General features: G+C 46.5%; 1 protein-coding gene across 1 annotated transcript in view; it reads left to right on the top strand.

The window, feature by feature from the left end:
* Nucleotides 1-18,436, top strand: part of ST8SIA1 (ST8 alpha-N-acetyl-neuraminide alpha-2,8-sialyltransferase 1) — a 102,236-nt gene that overhangs the window by 67,780 nt on the left and 16,020 nt on the right. The gene's annotated exons all lie outside the window — the stretch shown is intronic.

Here is an 18,436-nt window from a genome sequence, read left to right as displayed (position 1 = left end):
GTTCCCTGGCATGGAATGAGAGGGAGGGCTTACAGTAAAGCTTTTCTTAAATCAGCAAAAGGGGGAAGCTGATCCCTGAATTACACAACAGCCATGCCAGCTAAAAATGAATCGGAAAAGCTGGTTTCAATACCAAGAGCTTTCTCTCCAAAAATATGCTCTCATTCACAAAAAAAGAAAATGTAGGATTTTTTATTGCCCTGATAACTGGGACAAACACCTGGTTCAGTGTGCTCCAGGACTGAAAACAGGGCTCAAGATCCTTGTTTATCTCCCTGTCTGTTACCAGCAGCCCTAGGCCAGAGTAAGAAGTCTGGTACATCTAGCAGAGTCGCGCAGAAAGGGATGGTGTGTCTGCCTTGCTTCTGGTGCAGAGCTACATCCAGGAAAGAAATACTTCATGTGACATTTCAATGATGATAGAACTGTTTGGCCTTTACCTGCTGTTCTGCACTCACTGTTCCTTGGTCTCTGTGAGGATTAAATGAAAGAAGGTCAATAAATGAGTGCTCAAGAGATCTGAGAGTGGAAGCTGTAGTCTGAAATCCCAGAGATGCTCAAGGCTCATTTCCTCATGGAGTTTGGACTCAGTTCCGACAGCAGGTTTCAGTTCCTGCCAGGCATGGTCTTCTGGGAAGCAAAGGTAGGAATACCTCGGCTCCACAGGGAATGAGGCAGCTCCTTGTTGTTCATTGAGCTCTTGTTTCCAGCCAGGCAGCAAAATCACTTGATGCAAACACTGTGCGTGTTGCTGTGCATCAGTTTTGTGGTAAAAGCCACCTGTGCATTACTCTACTGTGGAGGATGTCAAAAATAAAAAAAGGAAGTCTTGGAAGACGGTCTCGTGGTGACAGCTGAGAGTTGCTGCGGCTGCAGGGAAGTGAGGAGGAAGGGCAGTAGGAGATGAGGAGGGAGGGAGGGAGAAATGCTGTGTGCTGTGCAGGGCAGGTGCTTGTGTTGTGGTTTGGCACTGCCCAGGCCAGGCACCCTCGGAAGTCGCTTCTGCCACAGCTGGGCCGAGCTGAGGAAGATTTAATGGAGGGCTCATGAGCTGAGATAAGGACTGGGAGCACTCCTGCCCCTCCTTCTGCACTGACCTTTGCGTCTCCAGGTTGTTTCCTTCACATGTTCTCACCTCCTCCTCTTCTTTGGTGAGAAAAAAAGCTGTGCCCCACTTTTTGATTTTGTTCTTCAATCTGTTACCACAGAGGCGTTAGCATCATCCCTGACTGGGCCAGCCTTGGCCAGCAGCAGGTCTGTGCTCAGGGCTGTCAGGAATTGGCTCTGCTGGATGTGGTGAGAGCTTCCTGCAGCTTCTCACAGCAGCCACCTTCGTGACTGCCCTGCTACCAAAATCTGGCTCTGCAAAACCAACACAACCTGCTACTGAATAGTTTATCAGGAAACATGAGGAGATTTTTACTTGATGCTGTAAGTCAATTGACAAGGGTGCTTTGGAGAGGTTTGTGGGGAAGGAAGCATGTTACTGAGCTGCCTCTGTTTAATTACTGCTTTGCTAGTGTTCCCATAAGCAAAATAAATGCTCTTGCTGTCATGGTTGCAACTTCCATTTAGCACTGAATGAAATGTGAGAAATTAAATCAGAGTATGCATTTATGTATTTATGAATCCGAGTCTTGCAGAATTAGGCATCCGAGGTAATGGCTAGGCTTGCCTTCTCTTCCCTAGAGCTTTCCTCTGCAATGGATGTGCCAGAATTGTAAACCTCCACAAGCCCCATCATCTGTTTGAGCACGGATGCTGGTGTGAGTTTCACACTCTGCAGATTACTGTAAAAGATTTGAAAGGGGAAATGGGAACAGCCCATCTGTAATCATCAAACCACATTATCACAGCAGGTGCACAAGCACAGCACATCCACAAGCTGTCCTGCTACACACCTGACCTGTTGGAGAAGCTCTGGTATCAAAAGTACTTTGCAAAGTCTCCTAAAAATGTGGTTTTTCACATGTCTCTGCAGTTGCAGCATTTTAGAGAGTAGGCACTCCATTGGGTTTTGTATTTGCTGGGCCATAAGAGAGACAGAAACACCTGAGCTGCCTCATAGTCTCTGAGGCTGTAGTTACAGTGTGTGGGGTATGTTTCTTTGGTATTATTTGGTGTCTCAGCAGTGTTTATCAGTTTGCTTTGTTTTCCTTCCTGAACTGTCACCTTTTCCTTGCACAGCCTGTATTGGGGCCATACCTTGCCAACCATTTCAAACACCTTTACTGAGTATGGTAATAGTGATAAAACTGTAAAACAAGGAATGGCATCATTTGCCATGAACAATTTCATGGAACTGCAGGCACCAGGGGATCTTTCCCTTAGTGCAGCTCTCAGCTGAGTGGCCCTGAGGTCCTGGAAATAGGAGGCAGGTGGATGATGGAGGTGGCTGTGCCACGTTGGCTCAGCAGGTGGCTGGCAGGGACTGGTGACCTCTGGGGTCTAGATTAATCTTCATTAGGAAAAGAGAGAAAGGATTTTGCCAACAGATGTTAGTAAATCATGAAAACCCTGCTCCTTTGAGAAGGAGTCGTGGCCTGGAGAAGAGAATGGAGACTTTTGAAAGGTGTTTATGTTTCTATATAAACCTGTGTCATTTTAGGTCACCTTTGTCTTTCTCACCCTCTCATAAACTAAACTCAGTCTGTGACTCCCTTGTGGTTTGCACAATGCTAGCTTTAAACATTTCTTTACACATAATTGTTTTAAAATGTTTTATTGGGAGTTTTCTTCCTCTGTTTTCAGGCTGCACCTCTCAAAGCATCCTTCTGTGGCTGTGACCTCAGCCTGTTCCTGGGTGATCTACACAGCCTTTGCATCATTTTTGTCCCTGCCTTCTGCTTGTCTTGTCTTGCAAGGCCAGCTTTGCAAGGAGGGCATGGTGGACATGTGAGTAGTTAGCATCTGCTGGCTGATGTCAGTCCCTGCAGCCCCCTCATTGCAGAACTTCCTCAGAGTACTCCAAGGTAAAGAGGGTTTTGCACAGTGAAATTGTCCTGCAGAGCGAGGGAAGTTAAACAGCTCAAGAAATGTGTTAACTATGAAAAGGCCAAAGGCTGGGGCCATCTGCTAGGCAAGGCATTGCCTTGGGGAGTCAGAAATGGTCAGACACTGTCATCTTTAGCCACCTGCACTTGTGCTGCACAAGCAGACTTGGAGGCTGTGCTAATGGGGCTTTGTTTTTATCCACAGCTGCAGCTTGGAATTTTCATCGTTCCATTTTCTTCATGCATGACAGACAAATCCACACATGTCCTTTCATTGTTTATTCACGGGCCAGAGCATTTAAAGGCCAAGGAAGTTTTTTGAGTGGTCATCCTTCAGGGATTGTGGCTCATTTCTTGCACAGGGTTTAGCTGAGGCTGCTGCACTGTTGTTGACTCCAAAAGGCTTGAAAAAAGTCTTTCCTCTTTCCTCTTTCCCCTTTCCCGTTTCCTTTCCCCTTTCCTTTCCCCTTTCCCCTTTCCCCTTTCTCCCTTTCCCCCTTCCCCTTTCCCTTTCCCCTTTCCCTTTCCCCTTTCCTTTCCTCCTTTCCCCTTCTCTTTCCTCCTTTTTCCTTTTTCCTTTTTCCTTTTCCTTTTTCCTTTTTCCTTTTTCCTTTTTCCTTTTTCCTTTTTCCTTTTTCCTTTTTCCTTTTTCCTTTTTCCTTTTTCCTTTTTCCTTTTTCCTTTTTCCTTTTTCCTTTTTCCTTTCCTTTCCTTGTTTCCAAATGCCACTGCTGGGGTAATTGTGCCCTAACTGAGGGAAGTCCTGGAGTGACTCCACTGGAGTCAGACATGACATCAGCAGCCTGCCCAGGCAGCAGCTCCATCCTTTGTTCCTGTGCCACACACCCTTCCCCAGGCCAGAACATGGGCTGTGTGAGCACCATCCTGCAGCAGAGGTGCAGACCCAGCACCTGGGGCACAGCACAGGCATTGGGATGTGGTCAGAGTTTGCACTTGCAGAAACAGAGCAGACTTCTTTGTTATCAATGATTTTGTTGTCCAAGCAGCAGGTTCAGTGTAAGATCCTGGCATTAGAGAAGGATTATTCCTTGCTTGTAAGCAGATTACTTGTCATAACACGTTCAGGGTGCACTGCTGGTGCCTAACAGACCCATCTGTCATCCCTGAATTTACAAGGATAAATGCAGTGCCTCAGGCTAAGGCGATACATATCATCTCAAAAGTGCATCTGGGATCTCTATCAGGGTGATAGTGAATTCATCTTTGTTAGGTTTAGATAGCTTCATTCCAGTGAGCTTCTTGCTATGATAATGATGCAGCTGGGTTGCAAGTGCTCTTTCATCAAATAACAGCTTCCCTTGCAGAAAATCCATATCCTATTTGATTTGTGCTGTGTGTTGCTGTGTGCTGAAGCCAACAGGAGTTTCTTTGGTTGCTCTGTGTGGGATCAGACAGTTTTGTTTGAGAGAAGTCTCTTCTCTTTGATGGCATCTGTTTCTAGGCTGCTTTGGCATGTTCCACGTTGCACCATCCCTGGGTGTTTATTTCTGCTTGCATCCTAATGACTGCTGCTGGCTGTTTGCCCTTGCTCCCATTAGAGCTTTTCTGGATCTCCAGTGGAGCTGATGAGACACAGCGTTTATGCAGTGGTTTTTCCCACGGCTCACTGAAAATACAGCATACCTGGGGGATGTACCTGGCTGTGTGTGCCCTGCCAGAGGCAGCACGGGCGGGCTCCATCTGGGCTCAGCAGGGCAAGGGTTAACAGCACTGTGTGCTCATTAGCATTCCCTGTTTGTACACTGAGCATCACAGTGTGCCTGCAGTCTGCCCCAGTGTTAGTACAGCAAAATCCACTTCTAAAGGTGGTTTGAGTTTTGGGGTACATCTTTCAGAAGAATCATTTATTCATTGAAAAAGAAAATTTACAATTTTTGTGTTTTCAAAAGCAAGTTCTTCTCGGGATAGTATTTTTTTCAATTGAAAAAATTGGTTGATTTTTATTTTTTCTAAATGGTCTGCAGTGGTGATAACTGAAAGTCTAGAAGCAAATATAAAATAGATCCAAGTATAAACACAAAAATAAGTATGTCAGGTGCCAGGTCAGCAAGTGATTTTATGTTTTATTGCAAACATAAGAGCCCTCTCTGGGATGTAGTTTTTGGTGAAAAGCTGAATGACGGAAATTAGTTCTGGCTGGTTTATTTGGGTATCACAGTACATGGCACAGATCTCTTTCCTGTTAGTTTCAGCCACTCTCTTTTTGAGGAAGTTTGTTTTAATTAGTTTTTCATGGCAGTTTTCTGCAATCAGTTCTGGATTCAGGCAAGAATTAGTTAATTAGATTATAAATATTATACTTTAATACTTAATTTCTATTCCCTGTCTCCTTTTGGGGGGGGGGGTTACCTCTGGCAATGATGCTTTTTCAGTTTCTCATTTGAAAGAGTAAGTGGTGAAAGGACAGTGGTTTTCAAGACATGAGGAGCAATCTGGTAGGTTCAAGCTGATCCACTGGAATTCTTCGTCTTGGTTTAATCCTTAGCCCACAATAGCTTGTTTGCTGGGAGAGGCAACAGAAAGCTGCCAAAAGCTGTCATTGTGCAGAAAGAGAACCAAGTGGTGCTGCTGGAAGATAAAGCAGGATGGGGCAAACCACGCTGTCAGGAGTGCAATTCAGCAGGGCAGAGAACAACGTGGCTCTCATGGCAGAAAAACTGCCCTAGAAAGAATAAAAAGTAGGACCTGAATCTCTGCATCTTCTCTTAGTAGCAATTTAATCAATTTAACTGTTTCAAGGGACTTGGAGAATAGATGAAGATGGAAAAATGGATTGGAGAGATTTTATTTACTTCTGTAGTCAGTTCCTGGCATGTGGGTCACACAGAGAATTTTCCTAGGAGAAAAACCCTTAGCAAAATTCTCTCTTCAGCTTTTGTTATTTTTTTAGCTAACATGTACTTCAGTAAGGACAGTCACCAATTTTTCATCAAACATGCAAACAGCAGTAAAGATGCTTACAAGTTTCATGGCACTGAAATAGGAGGGTTTGTGGAGGGAAAATGAGGAAGCAACTTCTTCCATTATGGGTGTAATAAGCTATTCTTGCATACTGCATTTCTTGTTAAGCTACGGCTTAGCTGTGAATGCTCAGGGATAATGTTAAAGAAATGTAAATAGGGAGCTTTTTGTTGCAAATTGGTTTTTAAGTTATATGGGAGCTTTTTTAAAAATATTGCTGTATATTTAGAAATGTTGAACTGGTAACAACTTTTTTGAATATTGTGATCCTAGAATTTTATTCTTTATCATCACTGGTTTTCAAACATGGCAATGATGTTTTTTCATGGGGTATTTCTGTGGAGGGAATGGGCTGCTGATTATATCTGAAAATAGAACATGCTCTCAAGTGTCGGAATGTTGCAGAAGAAAGTGGAGGGCTTTTTTCCCAATTCAGGATGGTAAATCAGAAGGTGGCTACTTGAATCTTGAGCTTTCCCGAAGGAAATAAAACCTGGGAGGATGACAAGGATATTGTGAGTGGGAACTTGTACTCATGGGGAAGTTAAAAGCATGTGAAAGCCTATAGCACTACAGTCAGCATAAATGTAAAAATAAAGTAGAAAACTGTGGGCAGTGCACGGATTGTGCAGTAAAAAGTATTATAGGAGACTGCATTGCCCCCTGAGCGTGAGGAGTGCATTGGCGTGACCCTGCACGGGAGGCACTGATTGCTGCTCTGCCCTTTTCCTGCAGGCAGGATCTGCAATCCAGCTGGAATCCACTCTCCTGCTGGCTTCCAGGTCCTTCTCAACGGACAGGAGACTCTCCGTTTCTCACAATAGCTGTTACATGGGAAGGCTGTACAAAACCATTGTCCTGGAAAGGGAAACTTGCCCAGGTTCTTGCTGTTCTCTCAGGAAGAATTTTTAGAGCAAGGTTTAGAGTGAAGATGGTGTGGCTGCACTCAGTTGTCTGTACATTCGACTTTGAAAGAAAAACGCTCTCTCCTGTGGGCTGAGCAAGAAGTTTTTCTCCATGTCAAGAGTGTGAATTATGAGTCTGCTCATAGATTTTGCAGTATAGTTAGAGATAGCTGCTTATCATCTGTGAGCTTTTTATATAGCAAATATCATCATAGTTCAGAGGCAAGAGGACACTGGTGATATCCCTGATTTCTTCCACACATTTTATTTTAAATTTTTTTTCAGCATCTGACAGTGATTATTTTATCCCAGATTTTGTGGTAGTTACCAGACATTATGAAGCATTTCAGGACTGCTGGAAGCTCATTAAGAGCCTTCTGAAGTCAGCATCTCTTACAGTGCTGACACTGCAGGGTTTCCAAGGAGCTTTCTGCATCTTACCTGTTCCTCCTTGGGGTCCCTTGCAGCATCTCAGCTCGGCCAGAGCATCTGTCCCGGACCCAGCCCTAGCAGAACCCCCAAACCCAGGTGATCCTTTGCTCCCTGGCTGGTGGGGAGATCTCTGGGCAGTGCTACCTGCAAACGAGCTGTTCCCGAACAATTGGAGTTGGATTGTGCTGGAACAGACCCAGCTGCTGGGCTTAGCCAGGGCTTTGCTTGGGTTTGTGCAGCTGAGCTGGGTCAGCCCTGGGCCTGCCTGCCTGCGAGTGCAGAGGGGACACTGCCCAAATCCAGCCGGGAACGGGATGGGGATGGTGTGCATTGCTGAGGGTGTGCAGTGCTGCTGCAGCCTGCCTGCCTGCGAGTGCAGGGCTGGCACTGCCCAGATCCAGCCGGGAACGGGATGGTGATGGTGTGCAGTGCTGCTGCAGCCTGCCTGCCTGCGAGTGCAGAGGGGACACTGCCCAAATCCAGCCGGGAACGGGACGGGGATGGTGTGCATTGCTGAGGGTGTGCAGTGCTGCTGCAGCCTGCCTGCCTGCGAGTGCAGAGGGGACACTGCCCAAATCCAGCCGGGAACGGGATGGGGATGGTGTGCAGTGCTGAGGGTGTGCAGTGCTGCTGCAGCCTGCCTGCCTGCGAGTGCAGAGGGGACACCGGGCAGATCCAGTCAGGAACGGGATGGTGATGGTGTGCAGTGCTGAGGGTGTGCAGTGCTGCTGCAGCCTGCCTGCCTGCGAGTGCAGGGCTGGCACTGCCCAGATCCAGTCGGGAACGGGATGGTGATGGTGTGCAGTGCTGAGGGTGTGCAGTGCTGCTGCAGCCTGCCTGCCTGCGAGTGCAGGGCTGGCACTGCCCAGATCCAGCCGGGAACGGGATGGGGATGGTGTGCAGTGCTGAGGGTGTGCAGTGCTGCTGCAGCCTGCCTGCCTGCGAGTGCAGGGCTGGCACTGCCCAGATCCAGCCGGGAACGGGATGGGGATGGTGTGCATTGCTGATGGTGTGCAGTGCTGCTGCAGCCTGCCTGCCTGCGAGTGCAGAGGGGACACCGGGCAGATCCAGTCGGGAACGGGATGGTGTGCATTGCTGAGGGTGTGCAGTGCTGCTGCAGCCTGCCTTTGGGAAAGGAAATCCCTTAGGCACACCAGCACGCTCTCCTGCAAATTGTTGTGCTTTTCGCTGCCTGCTCCTAGGCCCATTAAGCTGGAAGTGGGACTGGAATGGCTTCTGGAAGCAGCACATAGGACTGATTTTGCCAGAGATCCTGCTCTGTTTATTTTCCTCACTTCATGCTCCAGCACAGTCGCTGCCATCCCTCATTTTCCCCGGTACATTAAACGTGGCTCAGGAATGCAAATGATTGTGCTGGGTGAATCATCTCCGTGGCCCTGTGCATCCAGATGATGTCATTGTCTCTGCTGTGTGTTCACAGTGTGCCTCTTGAATAATGCAGTGTGCTGGTGCTCCCTGAAACTGTCAGTATCTGGCATGTGGGATCATCAGGACTGAGCTATATCCTGATTTGATGGAAGGTGGTGTAAATCCACTGATTTACACCAGGGAATTGTGTCAATTTAAAGACTCCAGGCAGGGTCTCCATGATTGCATCTTTACTCCATGTCAAAGTATATTCAAAGTAAAGGATTTGTCATATTTGACAGTGCTCCTTAGGATGGTCATTTTTAACATAAAAATGCAGATATGGGGGAAAGTAGAAAAAATGGTCTGATTTTTAGAACAAGTAAGACTAGTTACTGCTAGCAAATAGTTAAGACTAGTTACTACAAGTAAATAGTTCAGACTAGTTACTACCCCTGCAGAGTAGTTGGTATTGCAAGCCAAGTGCTGCATTTCCTGGGGTGTGCAGGGCCCTGCTGAGCCTGGTGAAGCAGCCGTGCTGTGCACCAGGGCCTAATCTGCTGCACTGGCAGACTGAGGAAGGGAAATTCAGATAAAGATATGTCACTTGTTAAAGGCTGTATTTGTTTTCCAAACCATTATCTGGGTAAAGCCTGTGGATAGAAACCTCAGCAAGAGCTTCCCAGAGTTGCACATCACCAGACAAATGATTCTGGCCCTGGTCTGTGAAAACATGGAGCTGGATTTCACCACTTGTGCTGAGCTGCTGGGATACAAAGGTCTGTCAGGCATCATCCCTGAATGACCATTCCAGTGTCTGGAAGTCTTCTGGGGCTGATTCCTCAAGGAGGAGTTGATGGCTGTGACTGTTCCAGCGATTCATGGCCAAGCTCAGGCTCTTTGGAGCTGCTGACATTTATTTATTTCAAACCTACAGTTTGGAGTCATCTAAAACTACTTTGGCCTTCCCTAACAGGTGCCCCTAAGGTATTGTCTTTTCCTGTGTCTGAGCTGTGCTGTGGACACCAGGCCATGCTCCCTCCTCCCTCAAAAAGCCTGGCTTTTAGGTCCACATCCACGTTTTTTAGGGCAATATGTTACTGCTGCTTCAGGGAGCCAAGGCACTCATGGTAGCTTTTGTTCCTGTTGGGTTAGTCAGTAATACTTCAAAATAGTGGCTTAATCTGTGTTTGTATCTTTGGTGTTTATTGTAATCACATAAAGCACGTGGAACTTATTTAGTATTACTGTGATTGTCTGAAGTCCTTTGATAGAACTTCTGCTGTAATTCAGGATTAAATGCCCTGAGCATTAAAGAAAAGGAGCTTGTTTTTGTGCTGCCTGAATCTGAAAGAAGTGCCAATCCAGTTCTGGCAATTCATTGGGATTGACCACTCCCTGAGGTAGAGAGCTAAATTGAGAAAAGGTATTTTTGCATGGCATTTCAGATTGGGGGCCATATCTGAGTTATACACATTATGCAAAAAAGAAGAGCTGTAGCATCTTTAGATGTGTGACAGGGGAAATCACCAAGCACAATTGTCAAGTTGCTCCTAAATAATACAAATATTTCTGCCTTTGAATCTTCACTGGCATTTGGAAACTAAGAGAAATGGGGAATTAAATGTTGTGCTCCACTTTGCTCAGGCCATGCATAGAGGGCTCTATAGTACCCAGTGGCTTTCAAAAGCATCATTTTGTCCTAGCAACAAGTAGTTCTTTCCTGCTACCTTAGGAAAAAGTTTGCTTTTTACTTCTTTTACACTGTGTCTCCTTTAAATGAAGTTAGTGAAGGGTAAAAAGGTACAGGAACTAGAACTTGCACAGATATCAAAATAATTGAAGATATTAGAAAAAGCTCCAGCATATTTCAGCTATCTGTGCTTTGATTCTGTTGTGTTAATTTGGTTAAAATTGTTGTAGCTACAGCAATTGAAATTGAGTACAGGCTGCACTAAGAGTTGAGGGGAAACCTGGGCAGTTTGGTTGTGTTGAAAAGAAATTTAAGTGGCATTCTCAGCCTTAAGCACCAAGAAGCATCTTAGGAAATTCATCTGGATGATCTACCCAAAACAATGGACTCTCCTAAGGGTATCATACTGGACAAAGTTCCAGAGGCTTCTGGTAAGCCTTCAGGTAACAGGAAGTCACTAAAGACATCACTAAAGGACAGAGAAAAAGGAGATTAATGGAAACAGAGAAACAGCCTACCAAAAGCTGGAGTTGCTTCCAAAGGAAATGGCATCTATAATAAACTCTGGCTGAATAAATGTTTTACTGTGTGGCAGGTAGGAAAAGTTTCCAAGAGCAATCAGAGGGGTGGAAGCCCAGTGCTGCAGCCTCTTTCCAGCAACCACACGAGGCAAAAAGCAGCAGAAAACACCCATCCCCACCTGCTCTGTGTGTGTGGTTACTTGTTGGCCAGCTATAAAAAACAGATCTAAAAGAGGCTGTGTGAATTATTTGCATCTTTCCTCACTGTGGAAGACACTGAGATCATCCCCTGTGCCCATGGGGGCACTCGTTGGGCTGAGACTGAGATAATTCTAGGTGAGTTTAAGGTGTAGATCAGGGTGGATGTGAGTTTGTAGGTTTGCAGGCAGAGCTGGGCTCACCCATGACAGAAGAGCAGTGTGTGCACTTCCTCACCGAAAGCTGCCTTGGAGGGCCTTAGAAATGGGATCGGTGCTGAAAAACAGCTCAAGGGTATCTGCAGGCCTGACTCTCTTCCAGCTGGTTTGGTGGAGGCTACAGTGAAAGGTACTATTAGTGAACACCTGGATAAATGTGTGTGCTCCTGCAAAACTTTGGGGGCTTTTTGAATAGGTGCATGTGGATATCCCGTAGGTGGAGTGTGTTTGAATTTTTAAAAGGCTTTGGACAAAGGCATTGAGGCAATCATGAAGTAAAAAAAGTATTGGTAAAGTAATTGGTTAGGAGGATGCAGAGGATAAGAGATTAGGCAAATACTTGGAAATAAGATTTACTGGGGTTACTCCATGGACAAACTACAGCAATATCAGGAAATCTGAGCTGAAAGTACTTGGATGTGCAGTTGAAAATGTACTGGTGTTGTTCCTTCTCTTCCTTAAGGCTCTGTGTGTGAGCTGCAGAAGGGCAGGAAAGCTCTTTCAAAGATCCAGTGTGCAGCAACCAACACACCTTGGACCCTGCTGGCAGCCTGGAGCAGCATCTGATGCTTCCAGCATGACTGCACAGCACCAGGGTGGCTGGAAATTGGCATTAGATGGCAGGAAATCCTTTTTGTTCTGCAGGTCTGCAGCTGCAGGCCTTGGGCTGGTTTGAATTCCCCTGGCTCATTCCCAGGAGTTTTACAAATGGCCTGGGCTTTGTGTGCCAAGGACTGGAAGGGGCTTCCTTGTCTGTCTGTTTCTCTCTTTTTTCTCTAATCTCAGCCTGGTGCTTGGATCCAGAGCAGTTTGTCACCGCCTTTGTCACACTCAGGTGGCACCATTTGATTGCTCAGTTGCAATGCTTGTCCCCCTTGGAGTGCAGGAGAGGTTGCCCAGTGGGAGCAGCTAACAGAAAAAATTCAGAGGTCATCTTTTATGTGTTTTAGAGTTGTGTGAATTTAGTTTACCCCATTTCAAATACTTTAGATTCACCACATATTTCTATGGGCTCAGAACTTCTGGTTTGCTCACCAAGCTTCTAGTTGACAGTTTTTGAGAGGGATTTGTGCTGCAGCTGTGGCATGGCCTCAGAGAGCACCAGTGATTGATGTACTAAAGTTTAAAAGGGTGCTTACATACTCAAGAGAGAGCACATCCTAGTTACAGGTCTTGCATAATCCCCCTTGAAGCGTTTACTGTTTTAAATAACTTCCTTCAGTCCATACTTTTTGTAGCAGAGAGCACCTTTAAAAGGAATACTCATTCAAAAATCGCTGTTTTCCTCTATTTCCAGTTTTTTTGGAGTCTGAAGAGAGGATGTAGCTGAATGTCACCTTCACTGATATTTGCAGATTATTAATGTGTGAAGGATGTCATGACGTTCAAGAGAGAGCTCAGACTCAGCAGAAGTGTTCTCAGCTATGAATAGGTGTTTCACAACTGCAGTGATTTGGAGGGTTGATGTTTGGGTGACAGAGCACGGGAGGCCAGCACAGTCAGGCAGGTGTGATGTTAGCAGCCTTGTGCTTCTGCAGTGCCCCACAGGGACCTGGGCTGCAATGTACTCGAGTGAAAGATCCAGGAGATGTCCCAAAGACACAGCAGTCTTAGGGACACTGTCTTAATCCCAAGCAAATCTCCCAAAGTCTCTGCCCGGGCTTTGTTGGGATTCTTTTTCCATTAAAACCTGAGGAAAAGTGTGATCTGGTTCTGTTTCTGCTCAGCTCTTTCTGCTGTGCAGTCCAGTGAAATTCAATGCCAAAGATATCAGACTTAGATAATTCAATGCCAATTCAAAGATATCAGACTTAGTTTTGTGCTGTTTGGATTTTTTCCTAGCTGATTCCATTGCTTTTCCTATTTCCCACTTTCCTGACCTCCAGCTGCAAGAGTTTGGAAGTCTTCAGGAGACTTAGAAACACCAGGCAGCAGCAATTTTAACAGTACAAGTAATTTACACCCATGCTGTTCTGCCTGTCCTTTTTGATTATTTCCACTTGTGTGTGACTACGGCAGCCACAATTTTCTAAGAGTCAGACTGAGATGAGCAGCTCATCTTCTGGAAGCTGAGATCCAAGCTGTCAGGTAACAGAAAGGATTGAGGTTTACCTCTGCTGGTTTTGGAAAGAGTAGCTATTTAAAGCACATTTTAATTTGAGTTGGCAGAATGAGGATCACACACAGTCCCAAAATACCAGTGAACACAGATTTTAATGTTTCATTGTTTTGCTGTGCAGGATAGCTGCCTCTTGGAAAAGTCAGCTTTCCCTTGGCACTATATCCAGTATTTCTAGGGCCACAGAGGAATGGGTGGAGGTTTTTAAAAAGCTCCAATTAATGCTGAATTCAGTCAGAAAAGGAGCCTGCTTCTTCATGAGGATTAAAACATCCCTCTGCCATGTCTCACTGAACCTTCTGAATGCATCAAATTATTCTGAAGGTCACATGCTGAGGACAGTGCCTCATAAAGAAACAGATTAGCCCAGAAAGTCACTGGGAAGGGTGTTATCCCTGCTTCTGGCCATTTAAAGATGATGGTGGAAGTACCCAGAATCCCTGCCTTGGAAAACACCATTGCAGAGGTCTATGAAAAGGAGAATGAGGCAAATTTGTCTTTAATTCTTGGTGGCAGAGAGGAGCAGGCTCTTGGAGGCCGGGAGCCCCTGTCCACAGGAACAGCAGTGAGTCTGGGGTCAGACAGCCCTGAGAGAGCAGCGAGCATCTGCTCCATGAACAGCCTGCAGGGCAGAGGGGCAGAGGGGAAGGAAAATACGGGAGCAGCATCACCCCACTCGTGTCACGAGCTCTCACTGGGTGCTGTGCTGGGACCCAGAGTGAGAACAGGCCAGAATCCCCCTGCTGAAGGTGGCGGGAATGAGGTCAGACAGAACACTGTGATTTGCCATTGACCTTAGAGGGAGTACAGCTGATCCTTAATTCAGGCAGCTACCCCTAAGGCGAGTAAGCAGTGGCTGCTGTTGTTGGGAAAGCTGGGGTAAAATAAAATGGGGTCCATTTAGAGTGCTCTAAGTGCTCAATTCTGGCTCCCTGTGTGCACAGGTAGGAAGTTTGCCTTGCACCTAAAGCATGCCACATGTGGAATGAGACACAGAAGCAATGTGTTAGTTGGGACACAGCCTGTGTGTCAGCCACAGAGAGGCACATGCTCAGCAGGAGCTGGATCTCAGTGAGGGCACTGCTTTGGGATGGCACTCTGAGCAGTGAGCGCAGCACAGCCCCTCTGCCACAGCAGAGCAGCTCACATGTGTGTGTGCAGGCTGACTTCTCGTGACCCCAGCTGTGAGCAGAGTCCAACAGCTGCAGCACATTGCTAAATCATCCTTGGCTGATGCTGACAGCAAATTACCTACACAGCCTTTGTGAGGTTATTGTTTGTCATAGGGACATAACAAATATAAGTCTTTATGCCTTCTGCTCTATTCCCTTGAGCTCTCTGTCATAATTTTAAAATAATATGCTATTTCTTTGGCATCTGAGCTGTTCCCCTCGTTACATAATTTTACTTTTCCCCTCTGGTAAGTCAACTCCCAGTTTCTCCAGAATGCTGAAGCTGTGACTTTGCAGATGTCAGCAGAGGCAGTGCCTGGGATATCGTCACAGGCATGAGATAGCGGCTCTCTGGGGAGATCAAAAAGAAACCAAGATGCAAAGGAAGGCTGCCATAATTATCTGCAAGGAGGTTAGCTCAATGTCACTGCAGCAAATTGCCTGTGGTTCCTGAGAACTGCCTCTCACTACCAGAGAGCAGCACAGTCCCTGAGTATCTGCCAAGGAACATTAGAAACAGATTAAAAACAAAACACAGAAGACTTACTGCTCTTAAGTCTTCAGTGGTTCTGTTATGACAGGGTGCCATGGCAGTTTTATCTTGGATGAATATTTCTCTCTGGAAAAGCAGAGCAGAGCATTTGAGGGAATTCTCCAGCTGCTAGCACGGAAACCATTTCTCTGATACCTGTGCAGTTCTGCCTCCACATGCCGCTGAAAGTTGCTGGGTTTGAGTTGATCTTTGCTAGGAACCTGACAGAAACACGTGGTGCTGATGGTCTGAGCTGTTCGCTGTCCCCTGATGAGTGCAGTGCCAATGGAAGTGCCTGGGCTGGAGCTGCTGGCATCTGGTTTTGCCAGGGCTCAGTCACTCGTGCCTCTCTGGGAGCTGCTGGAACACATCATGGCACATTCCCAAGCTGCTTGTGGAGTCTCCAGGTGCTGCTCAGAGCTTGGAACATTGCAGCTCCATTTTACCCAGATGCTGGCACCTCACCACGTGTTTGTGTGAGCTTGCCTGCAGAAGGTCAGGCAGGACCCTGAGAGCAGCTCAGCCATCTTTTGCTCCAAGCTGTGCTGGGGAGATACCACCACCTGAGATGCACTCCTGTGCAACGCTCTGGATCATTGAGTGCATTTCCTTGGAAGCTGGGAGTGAGCTGGAGCTGCACAGCTCCTGTGCCACTGAGAGGGCTGGGTGCTCAGAAGAGGCCGGCAGGAACCAGCAGCTCCTCGTTCTGGGTGAGGATTGGCACGAGGGAAGGCATTTGTGCCCATGTGGATCCCGGGCTGTGCCAGGACACGCAGGAGACAAACACCTTGGTGCTGCTGTGGGCACCACAGAGCCTGAGGAAAAGCCTTCCTGGTCTCTCTGTCAAGCGCGGAGCAGCCTTCTGGCTGGCATGGGCGTGCTGTGGTACCTCCAAAGCCTGCAGGACTCCCTGTCTGCATTGGGAGCTAAAGGAAAGCACACCTGAGCTTCCAGCAGCAGCTCCAGAAACTGGCTTGTGCACAGCATTTGTCCCCAGATTTCTCAGCTTCTGTGCAGCCTGGGAAGTGCCAGGATGCTGCAGAGCGCTCCCATTTTTACAAATAGGTAACAGAAATTTTCATTTGTTTCTAATATGTCCCCTCATGAGGGGCTGACGATGGGCAGCAGTTTTTGGCTGCCAGACTGTCAGCCCAGCCACAATGAGCATGTTCTCTGTTTGTCCCGGGCTCCTGGCCACCTGTAATGGCCCCGCGCTGAGCTGGGCAGGGTGCCCGCGGCACTGCCATCCACACTGCTGCAGTGAGCCTGGGCTGGCAGGGGTGATGATGGTCCTGAGGGACAGCTTGCAGCACGGTGGCAAATGCTGCTGGCCCTCCTGCAGGGACCCTCCCGTGCACCAGTCACCCATGTTACTTTACAGCTTTTGGGGGCATTTATCCAGAAGAATTGCAAATGTTGTGGCAGTGATAGCAAATGAATATTCAGAGAGAGTCTCTGGCTCTCTCAGACTGAGGAGTTTTAACCTGTTCATCCTGAGCTGTGTGGGGCTTTTCTAAGAATGGTAAATTTGCTAGAAAATTTAGAATAACCACAACTATTTGCCCTCTGCAGTAAAGTTTGTGGACTGGTTGTAAGTGGGAAAGGACGCGGTGCTTCAGGAGAGACAGTGGCCGTGCCTCTGGCCCCTCCCCAGCCAAGGTGTTGGCTCAACACCCCTCACTGGGGAAGGAAGGTTGAGCCTGCACTGCCCTGGACTGAACAGGGACCTTTCCAAAGTGCTCAGGGATATTAGGACAATGTTTGGGTACTGGGGGTCTCGGCACTTATGTGGATACTGAAAGAATTATGCTTGAGGTTTCTTTTTTGTTTTTAACCCTTCAGTGAGAGTGTCCTGCTGGAAACACAATAAGCTTGGTAGGATGGAGCCACTCATGCACCTTGGAATCTGCAGGCTGTCCTGCTGTTCCTTGGGAAGAGAGGCTGTAAATCCGATTTTGGGGAACAGTCACAGGTCTGATAGTGAGGGAGGGAGAGGCCCACGTGGAGAGCAGACAGTGAAATTCTGCCAAGGCACCTTGGTCTTGGCCAGCCCTCTACACTAAGCTGTGTCTTGGCTGGTTCCACAGAAAAGAATGCCAAATGTAATAAGTTATGAAATTACTGGGATTTTTTGTAGGTTGGGGTTGAATTGATGCCTTGCTTGGAAGCCAGTGGCTCTGTCTCCATTAGCACCATGCAGTAGGAGCAGATCTGCAGAGAAGCAGTGGGAGCCAGACAGATCTCAGATTTCAAACCAGCTTCATCCTAACACCATGTGCAGGAAGTCTTACAAGAACCTTGTAGCAAATCAAGAGACTAAATATTTAATATTAAAAATACCAACAAAACCTTTCAATTTATCAAGAATATTTCAAGGGATTTTTTTTTTTTGTCAAAACAAAGACTGCAAAAAGACCTGGCACATATTATGAGACATTCCAATGCTGTTGAAGCTGTTTGGGTTTTTGGTTTCCAGTCATTTCAGCTGAAGTTTTGTTTAATTCTTCTTGAGGTCATCAGGCATTCTATTTAAACCTGTGTCATTCTTGTTGTAGTTTCAAAGAGGTTTATACATAAAATTGATCTCTTCATAACCATTTAAAAACATTATTATACCTTTTCTGCCTTTACAAGAGAAACGAAAAAAAATCCAGTGCTGCTGGCTTAACCTTTTTGTTCTGACTCTTGTGGGGTGTGGCTAGTGAATTAGTCATGGCACATCTGCCCTGGCTGCAGGAAACTGGGAGAGGAGGCAGCACACAGGCATTTGGGAGCTGAGGGAAAATGGGAGCAGCCTGGCTGCAGTGAAGGGAGCAGGGGAGGCTTGGCCTAAAGGGGATTTTAGTGCAGTGAGCTCTGCACTCTGAAGGCTTTGGACAGGACACCCACCTTTGGGGTATGGCAAGGAAAGTTTATTGCCCATGATACTGCCTGTGGAGCAGTTGGTCAGTCAAACATGAGGAATAAAACAGCCATCAGCAAATAGCCATTGACAATTAAACAAATTGTAATGTGCTGTTTTGCTAGCAAATAAATAATCTACATATACCTTGCTCTCCTAATCTAACTTGGCTTCTTATTTTAGTCTGCCTTCAAGAACAAGAACAACACAGATTTGAAAATTTCTTTTCTAAATTCCCATACCTGAAAAATCTGAATTTTTGGACAGATGAAAAATACTGCTAAAAAGGATTGAGTCTTATGGAATGTTGTCAGTGTTCATTTGTTTTTTTTAAAGAAGATGAAATCAGGAACGTTTTTGAGTTAGCAGGATACCAGGTAGCTTTCAACTCTCTATTCAGG

Source organism: Zonotrichia leucophrys, chromosome 1A (genome assembly GCF_028769735.1).
Source record: "Zonotrichia leucophrys gambelii isolate GWCS_2022_RI chromosome 1A, RI_Zleu_2.0, whole genome shotgun sequence".
Taxonomy (NCBI): Eukaryota; Metazoa; Chordata; class Aves; order Passeriformes; family Passerellidae; genus Zonotrichia; species Zonotrichia leucophrys.
Note: the sequence above shows the minus strand (reverse complement) of the source record. Positions and strands in the feature narration are given on the sequence as shown.